A 10690-nucleotide genomic window follows, 5' to 3' on the forward strand; every position below is an offset into this window, starting at 1 on the left:
CAGCACTTGTCCTGTCCATTTGTTTGCTTTATTTCGAAGTTTATTTCCGAGTTTTTCTATTTTTGCATGTTGCCTTCTTCTTAGCATTCATTCACTCATGCATTCATTCATTCATTCTTTTCCCGTATTTCTGTATTTATGCAGCGGCCACTACATGGAAATATTTTGCATTTTAATCTCTTCTAAAACGACTCCGGTTTTTGTTCCTTTCTGCTGCTTCACTCGAAAACTATAAAGCAAACTATGTGTTTGTTGAGTTAAGATAAAAATAAAGTGCAATAAATTTTATCAGCAGCGGCGTTGTGACAGCAAAAGATCAGCGCCGGGCGTGCGAGTGGAGTGAATGAGAATTTCTTTTCATCAGCTCGCTGCAAACCATGTGACAAATGCAGCGCTAGACGCGATGAATGAGCCGACGTTGTGAAACGAATGTGCTGGCAAGGAATTTAATGCTAACACTAGTGTGCACTTTTCGTACTTGTTCGCGGGCATTTTTTTTTCGCTTACAAACACACAGGTTACTATTGGGGAGGGAGCTGAGTTGCTTATTTCCATATTTATTTAATTGTTTAAATATTACAAGAAAATATTCAATAGCAAATTTAGTTATATTTGCAAATAGCGCAGTGAAATAGTAGTAAAATTTTGATTTTTGTTGGAACGAGCCCAGAATTATATCCTGCCAAGGCTTAACAATACCATCTATAAATTATTTGCTCATACAGTAAATAGGAGTAGTAGTATTTGTTTTCTTAAAAGAAATTTGGACGTAAGAACTTTAAGACTGAGCCATTTAAATTAATGATCTTAATTGTCGAACTTAGTAGTCAAACAAACATCAAAGTTACACCAATTGAAAAATGCAGTGGGGTAAGGTTGCCTTTCCTTGCAAGCTCATTGGCTTTACAATTTCCGACAATCTCGTTGCGACCAGGCACCCATACAAGTGTAATAAGGAAGCAGCTTGATGCTACTGCTAGTGAGGTCATGCACCCCTTGACTAGCTTTGATATCACTGTCAGGGAGCCCAAAGCCTTTACTGCATCTGCTATAGGAATGGATAAATACTTGTACATCCCTGAAAGAAGCCGCACTTCGGAAAAGTACATCTGCTGCTACTGTACTATGTATTTGTTTTGAACTGGCACGAATCTGACAACTGACATCTCGTATGAAATCAACCTGTGCAAAATCCAAATTGCTTTCAGAAAAAAATAAATAATGGATTTCTAAGCAGGGATCTTTCAAGGCACTTTAGGTAATTCAGTAAGAGAGCTTCGTAATCTTCAGAAATTTCCAAAATTCGCTTCCTTCTAACAGATCATTATGCTGAAATTATACATACTGAATAGTTCAGTGCGTTTACTTTAAAGACGCTGCAAAGACTGTTACTATTCCACTTTTCAGGCGAAACATGTTACATAAGTATTCTTGATTGGTGACTTCACCCCATCCAAATAATGCATTTGTAACGATCATGCCATTATTTCAAACTTCTCGGGCGTAAAGACACACATTTATGAACAGATATAACAAGCGACTGTTAAGTGTTGTTGAACAAATGTGGTACGATGATAGTTTTGGCGCAATTTCACCGTGGGTTTCTTAAGGAAATATATTCATAAAAGCTGGCACACAGTTTTAATAAAACTACTCAACAAATCTGAAAGAAAAATTTATGACTGCTGTGCCAAGAGGTCTGTGGGGGTATTTGAGGTATCCTGATTACGAATTTTTTTTAATTTTAGTATGTGGCTGTGGTTTCACACCCGTATGGATATACAAATGTACCTTAACTTGTTATTTACTTAATATTATATAAGTTTTTTTGTTTTTAATATTTAAGCTTTTTGTTTATGTAATAGATATCCTCGTAGTTTGCTAATATATGCATACATATGTAGGACTCTGTATCGAATGAAAAAATATCATTTTAAATTTTTTTGTTAGTTAAGCACATTTTTTTATATATACATACTGGTGTGTTTAATAAACAGTAGTGTATTTATATCGACTACATTAACTCCATAGTTTCATATTTATTTATATACATATTGTTAATTTTGTCCTTTTCAGCATTTGTTCATATTGACGGCGTGTTGAAAGCTCTTAAAGCGCATCTATTTTGTTGTCACGGTAAGTATAATGTCATTTAATACAAATTGAGATCACTTTTCATTTGATTACACTGTGATACAAAAATAAAATTTGTGTCTCATGTAATGAAACCGAAAGTAAGTGAAATCTTTGAAGTAGGTTTAGTCGCCAGATCCATTTTTATGCATATTTTAAATTGGAGATACTGTATACCGGAAAAGTACTACCAACTTTTGCAATGAGCTATTTTCAAGAGTTGACTATTTGCTACAATAGAAGATGAAAGTTTCGCCTCTAAAAATTTTAGTATATCATATCTTTCATTATATAATTTTTCTACTTGTCGGATATCTTTTGCATTTTTTCCGTATACAGGGTCAACAATTTAATAGGCGCTAAAGAAATATATCTGCAGACTGAAAATCCGTTTGAGATTTCGTTAGGAGAATTCTGTAAAATATCACTTATTTTTTGTTTAAAAGAGATTGGTGAATTTTTATTGAATTGTGTTATTAATCAGATATATCTCTTTTATTATATGTATAGCATATGTTTTTAATCCCAAAAATCATTTTAATTTTTAAACTCACAAAAAGTAACGCCATAAAGTACAACAAATAATTTCGTTTCCAGGTATCAGTCTCTCGTTGGGCCATTGGGAACCTGTTAGTCATGATACCAACAACTGCATAATAATTGAAGACAAAAGAGAATACAAATAGGAAAACCAACATAAATAACTGTAATATTTGCTGATGAAAAAATTGTAAAATGTCATAATTTGTAAAATAATGTAAAAATAGAATAGTACAATTTAAAATACAGTTGTTCGAAAAAGAGAAAATTTAATTAAAGAGTTGATTGAAAATATTTGGAAAAAAATCACAGCAAATTGGCATTTATTTGGTTACGTAGTTTTAATAATAAATAAACAGGCATTTTAAAGTGAAATGTAAAGTAAAAGCGCACAGACAAATCAAATTTCCATAACAATAGCAAAAATTAAAAAAAGGCGAAACAACTCTAAATTAAAAACCTCAGCTGTTAAAGCTTAAGTCTCGTATTGCCGCCATACTTTATTATTGTCGATGGAAATTAAAGGCAAAGCAAACTTTTGGTAGCTGAATAAATTTCGGTAGCAGGCAGAGAGTTATAAAAATGTAACAAAAACAAAAACAAATATTATTTCAGTAAAATTATCGTATGGTAATTGCTTTGAATGTTTAAATGTGGCTTTAAAATGTAGTTAAGTTAGGTTAAATGAAATAATATATTTAAAATAATATGTAAAAATATGAGAAAACATTTTAAAGCACTTAGTAAATAAATACAAATATAAGTACATATTAATATTTAATAAGCCAACTCATGCTCTCTTGGGTGGTGCTGGAAAAGTTTGCACGGAGTGTAGTTTATGTGAGTAAGGCGAGATAGAAAGGGAAATAATTAAAATGTAATTACTTGCATATATACATATGTACATATATATTTATGTGCCGGAAAATATATAAAGCTATATACTAAGTACAGTTATATTTAGAATTTTCTGCGCTCGCTAAAGCAAAATTTCTAAACTGCAAACCTTGTAAGTTAACCCAAGCGGAAGCACAGAGGACAATATAATATGATATTTGTTGGATTAGGTTGACAAAGTCATGGTTTTGCAATATACCATACTATAAATCTATACATAATTTTTTTTTATACCTCCGATAGATGCTTAACCGAGTTACGTCTCCTCATAACACATGTCGACCAAACTCTTTCCGAGCTAACTCCACCCGGCACCTAGTTTTCTTTCTGCTTGCTGAGATAGAAATTTCAGCTCGAGAAAACTTTGCTGGATGTCGGTAGGTATCGAACGCAGTTTTGATCCAAAAGGCTTCAATAATATTCAGAGTTGATGGTTTTACCTTTCTGCAGATAGTCAATCAACTAAATTACTTTTGCATCCCAAAAAACTTATGCCATAACCTTCTTTGCTGAACGTTGTGACTTCACCTGCTTTGGAGCTGAGCAACCAGCTTTAGTCTACTGTTTTCAATTGAGTATCATGGTATTAGATCCAAGTTTCATCCATAGTTATAAAACGACGTAAGAAATCGCTTTTATTCTGCTTTAAACGCTCCAAATTAAGCTGAGAAATTTGTATTCGATCTAGCATTTGTTGAATTGTTAACCTGTGTGGAACTACAATAACTTTCCAAACAGTTCTTTCATAAGTACCCGTTTGTTTGAGATTCATATGACATTAGCAATTTCACGCTCAGTCAAACTTGGATCTTCAATCCAACACTTGGGTCGTCATCAAGCCTAGTACGACCAATGGCTTGTAAACAAAAAATTAATTGACTTGTAACTTTGCATGAGTTCTCACGACAAATTCACGAACTTGAGAAAAAAAATTTGAAGCTAGTAGTGCAATTTCTTGAGAGCAGAAACTTTTCAACCAACCTGTATATGCAATCCTTGATCATATGAAAATCGATGAAACTTCAACATAATCACTCTTTTTTGAATGGTCGCTCATGGTTTTATGAATTTTCACTAGTCAAGATCACAATTTTACTATAAGCTTTTTAGCTAAGTGATTTTTGAGAGGAAATTTCGTAAATATATTATGGTAAGTTTAGAGGACACTTTTTCTTACAAGGTGTTCTTATCTCCCACACCAATAGCCGTATCTCAAGCGCTCTTATTTTCCTCGTGAGCAGACGACTTTGTTCCACAAGTTCATTGGCTTCAAATTGGAATTTAACTACAAAATATCATTTAAAATGTCATTGCATAGTTGCACCGAAATCACGGCGCATATTTTCCGGTACAATCTATATATATTTGTATATATGCATATATGTATGTAATTATGTGCACTTAGGGTACATAATTCATCTATATTGTAATAGTATAAAATATCAGTTGTACATTCAAGTAGGCGTAAGCAAATAATATGATTGCATGCAATTACCTATTGTGTAAATTCATTGATGTAATTTTTTAGAGAAAAACAAAGCAAGGCTGTGTGTTCTAAAAATAATTAATAAACAATTAAGAGATATATTTCGCTAGGGTGTATTCTCATACATATACACAGATCAGATAATAATGTACATAAGTAAATAAGTTATAAATAAGTGATAAGTATAAATTGTAATAGTCAAGAGTTTCGGCAATAAGTAAATAAATAACTGTAAATAAATACATGCATAGATGCTAGGTAGTATGTATAGAGATGCTTACATACAAATATATATAAGAAAATGTAACCTAATATGTAAGAGTTCAATGTAATGTTTAGTAAAATGGTTTAAGGAATTTTTTTTTGAAAAATTTTTAGTTTTTTCAATTTTAATTTTAATAAACCAACTATACTCATACAGAAGTAATTACGTTGATATTCTCAATTTTCTGATCAATATTTTCAAGTTTTCAGCAGAAATATTTTTTTTTCATTTTTTACTTTCAAGTATTTTTTTTCTGCGGGATTAAAATAACAAATATATAGCACTTGCTGAAAATTAAATGTTTTAAACGCAAATATAAGTAACTCTGCTTTCACATGCTGTATTTCAATTCATTTTATGTATTTAGAAAATAATAACTCGGTATTTGGCAGGCTTACGGCTGATACCCAATTCGCTGAAGTGCGAATTTTTAAGTGGATTAAATGTATAATATAAATATTATATATGTTATATGTCTGTTATTATTCAGGATAATTTAGTTATCCTAAGATATTTTATTCTAAATAATTTTCGTGTTTTACTGTCGTTTGTAATTTTATTTCAACATTTTACTATAATATGGTAAATTTCTGAAAATTTTTCTCTATATCTATACATATATCTCTTCGATTTATTTTTAGTTAGCAAATATATTATAATTATACGAGTATAATACACCATTCAAACTCGCTTCAAAAGTTTTTTTTTTAATATTTTTATGTGCACGAAATGATTAAAAGTAAACTGTGGAAAGGTTTCAAAGTTGCCACAAATTATAGTTAAGTTACCATATACTTCAAGAACTACTAAGCCACTAATTTTCTTATGACTAATTTCTACTAAGATCGTTAATATATATTATAGATAGCTCATATAAATGCCATTGATTGTGTAACTCTTGTTTAAAATCTAATTTAAAAGAGATCAATGTGATTTGTGTAAACCAAAATATGTAAGTGAAATCAATAAAAATTACATTTTTTAAAACAAGCAAATGTTTTTTTTTACTCGACGGAGCATAAATTATTAAATAACTTAAAACACGTTATGGTATGATCGTATGCAAATATAAATACCTGAATAATTAATTATTCGAAACTTTTTTTTTAAGAAGTCTCCGTTGACATGGATATTAAAGCGATTATTTTTGAAACAATTATTTGGAAGTTTTCTCGAACTCCTGGGCTTTTTGACTGCTCTTTCAAGGTAAGAGACTAAAAGTTAAAAACATTTTAATAATAAAGATTTTACTTACTTACTGCTCATGCCTAAATTGGAGGGTGCTGACGTGGACGACCTTTTGTTCCAACAAGACGGCGCACATACCATACACCCAACAAAGCAATCAATTTATACCTTTTGGTGAGCGCATTATCTCTTGTGGTGATCTTGTCGCGTGGCCTCCCAGATCGTACGGGGTTAAGTGAAGACGCTTGCCTGCACAGATAAGCGCAAGAGGATTGACGCTTTGGAAGTTGATCACTGTAACGAAATCATTTTTAAAACATAATGACAACCCCTTGCTTTTGTAATAAAGATAAATTCTTGGCTATACCATTTAATTATATGCAATTTATTTCTTCTTGAAAGCGGGTCGAAGCTTTAGAAACACTCTCAGGTTTTGGCAACATTTTGTAATAATCTAAGTAAAGTATTGCCGTAATTTCATCGATTTAAAGCAAGAGGATACACTAAGACTTATACATATGATTAGTTTCATAGTTTTATTTGCGTAGCATCTTTTTCCATGGATTAGATATATGCAATTGTTCGAAAATATACATGATGACTTTTTCAAGCAACTTATGGTAGTTAAAATAGTTTCGAAGGCCTTCGAATCAAATCATTTACCTGCTGTGAAAATTTCAAAATCGGCAGCAAGTCATTAATGGTACTTCAAACTATAACAATTTTTCTTAAATTGACAAATTTTGAAAGAGCAGATGCCATCTTATTTCACCAAGTAAATTTAAAAGCTCAAATGAAGCTGAAAATATAAATTTTCTCAAGACGTGGCAGGTACCTGTGGATTAGCAGCAATAATTTTTAAAATCCATTGCTCAATTTTATGGTAAGATGTTAAGCTTTCTCTTGAAGTGTAATTGCTTGCAAGCTACTTACGTTTCAATTAAGCTAGTATCTGCTTTTTTCATACTATACAGTATTGGTGGCATTAGACACCTTTTAAATGTACATCAATATAATATGCAGAAGCAACTATAATTGCTTAAATTGCTCACGAGTTAATAAAAATCCATCCGTGAACGAACTATTTTTGTTCAACATTTTCAAACAACTTCATAACTAGTTACCTTTTCAGCTGATCCGATGTTTAATGCAAAGTTTCACATTCACCCAACACCTACAACCAAAAAATTATGAATATGTGTATGCACAAGTGGTATTTGTTATGCAACCATTCTGCTGCTTGTCTTGGAATTCCTGACAGCACCGATTCATTCATTCTATTCTAACATATTCTATTCTATTGCATTGTGCTCAAGCACTTTTGAAGTTCCGTATGTGTGCTGCATGTTTAACGAAGTATTTTAAAGAATTTCCACATATGTCAAAAAGTTTTAGAATATATTCAACAACTTAAACCGTATGTCAACAAGATCAAAATACTAACAAAAACACACATGAATAGTTGTGCATAACGGTAAGCGTGTGCGTACATACGTGGCTGTGTGTGAGACAAGTTGCACGTGAGATGTTAGTCAAAAAATGCATTCGCACAGGCGAAAATGCCAGCACGGCCATAAATCAAACCACAGAATGGTGTAAAAGTTTATTTTGAACGATTTGCTCGTAGCCCGCCTTCTCCCTTGGCATTGTTGAGTTTTGGCTTTATCTGGTATTGTGTCTGCATGTGATCACATTAATGAAATGCGGATAAAACTTTAAAAACATGATGGATTTCAGCGCAATACCAGGTTTTGGCTTTAGATGCTATTAGTTAAAAATTAAGCGGCTTGAGAGATATAGTAGAAAGAAAAATAGGCAATATGCAGCCAGTAGTGCAAGAAGAAATACACGTTCTCGTGATCAGGGTGGTAACTAGTGGTCTCAATCCGTTTGCAAGTGGCCATCACAATGTGTCGTGCGGCAGAAATAATATAAACGTTAACGGTTGCACACATTTCATATTGACTTCAGCTGCCAATTGCACCGGAGCATGGAGGCACTTACAAATATTTCAGCCAACTAATTGACCGTTATCAGTTAGTTTAGCTATTGAATGGCATTTGCATTGACATTTACTCGACCACAGGAATATAATTTTTTTTTTATATATTGGAGGAGAACAGAAGCCCTGAGGCTTGTTTAAGAAGAATACTACAAAAAGGAACTGTTGGCATTTAATAGGATTATATAATATATATTTATATGGTTTCTAGCTGTGATAGTGGGCACATTTGGTTTTTGACCATGCTAAGAAGATGCTTTGAAAGCAATGTATAGTCGTACACCTTTTTGAAAATATAAAATTATTGTTCAATACTAATTTTCTTGGGCGTTAATGAACACTTTTATAAAGTCATATTAGTATTTGCACGTGTTTAATTTTTCAATTCATTGCTCTGTACCGCTTTGTTATCATTGGACATTACTGCGTAGGAGGTACAATATTATTGTAGTATTGTTCATGAAAACATCTGTGTGTATGAAGAAATCATTAATGAGTCTTCTAAAAAAGAGTGGGTAGAGCTCACGGGGGGTGTTTACAGTTTTTACTCACCTTACTTTAGTTTGAAGTCAGAATTTACATTAGTTAATTCATGGATTGACTATTTCAAGTGTTTTTGAATGTATGACATGTATGAGCCCCAGTCATTTGGAATCATTTTTACGTACGATTTAGATAAAGAAGTAATTATTTGTGGTTTTTTTTCAAGAAAATTAACCGTGCCCGTAAATAAAGGTACTTTTTTTTAGACATGTGGTTTTCAAGAAGAAATACAACGCTTATAATAATTGCGGATTGACTTATTTGTCTTCTTCGATACTCAGCTCTACAGCAGCAAGGGCGTCGGTGCTCGGTGCGCAATGTTCGTCATCTCTGAAAATGCGCAATATCTACTGGAGTAATTTCAATGATGGTGCGAAACTGATCCATGTTTGCTCGAATTACTGACTCTGCTGGGCGATTATGTCGACCGAATATTGGACGCAGCGCGTGATGCGTTCCGCGAACCGAACCATTATTTTGTAAACGTTGTTCTGCAGTAAGTCTATTGATTATTAAATCCAAACCAAGTAGAATATAAATCAAGGGTAACTCTGAAAAAAGTATTGCCTCATTGAAAACGACGCGAAAAAAAGTACACTCAAAAATGAAAACTCAAGCTAGGCCGCTGAAAATGTGAAAAGTGTTTATGGTCCTGATACTCTAATATCCAATATTGGGCAATTTTGGCTGCGTTGATTTCGCTCGGATAATTATCGATAAAAATATGGAAATTGGCGTTGCCCTCGGGCACTTACCCCAACTGGCCAAGCCAGGTCAGAAAGGGTTTGCTATATGTTTGATAATATTGACAGTGAATCAGATACTGTGAGTTATAGCCAAACTCCTAATTCGGATCTGTATATTATCGTTAATAATTGGACGGTATTAAGGAAGCAAATGGAGGAATTTGGTTAAATCAGGAAAACACTAGACTACACACATCGATAGTGACTCGGTAGAAGCTCCGCGACCTTGGTTGGAGGGTTGTTATGCATCCACCTTATAGTCCGGAATGCTACCAAGTAAATATTACTGATTCTGTCTATGGTGAACGCTTTTGTTGGTGAGAACTCTGAAATTTCCACTAAAATGTCAAGATGATATTGAACAACATATTTTACCCGATTCGGATCATATTCATGCTAAATAAAACTAACAATTTAAAGCAAAATTAATGGACTAGTTTTACTACAGCTATTATAATGTGCACATATTGATTGGCTAATAGATAATTTGGCATAATTGTAAGCGTATATTATGCTATATAATATCTTTAGAAAATATGTTCAACTTAACATGAACTTATGCCATATTTAAATGCAGCAAGTGAATTGTTCATATTGAAGCATATCGATAACTAAGTAGATACATTCAATGTATGTATGCATATTGATATGTACATATGTGTGTGTCTGCCTATGTTTGCTTACGTAGTAAGCAGATTAAGCAAAGTTTGTAATTGCGTCGGTAATTGATTAGGTTCGAACAACTTATTCCTAATAAGATTATTGTGGCCAGAAATGCGCTCGCGACTCAGTGGAGCTCAATGCTGCAGCTGACCACAAACGTGCCACGGCTGTTGGCTACCACCAACAATGTTGCAATTCGACATTGAAATGGAGGAGATTTACGGCAA

The sequence above is a fragment of the Bactrocera oleae genome, chromosome 3, assembly GCF_042242935.1.
Source record: "Bactrocera oleae isolate idBacOlea1 chromosome 3, idBacOlea1, whole genome shotgun sequence".
In the NCBI taxonomy this organism is placed as follows: Eukaryota; Metazoa; Arthropoda; class Insecta; order Diptera; family Tephritidae; genus Bactrocera; species Bactrocera oleae.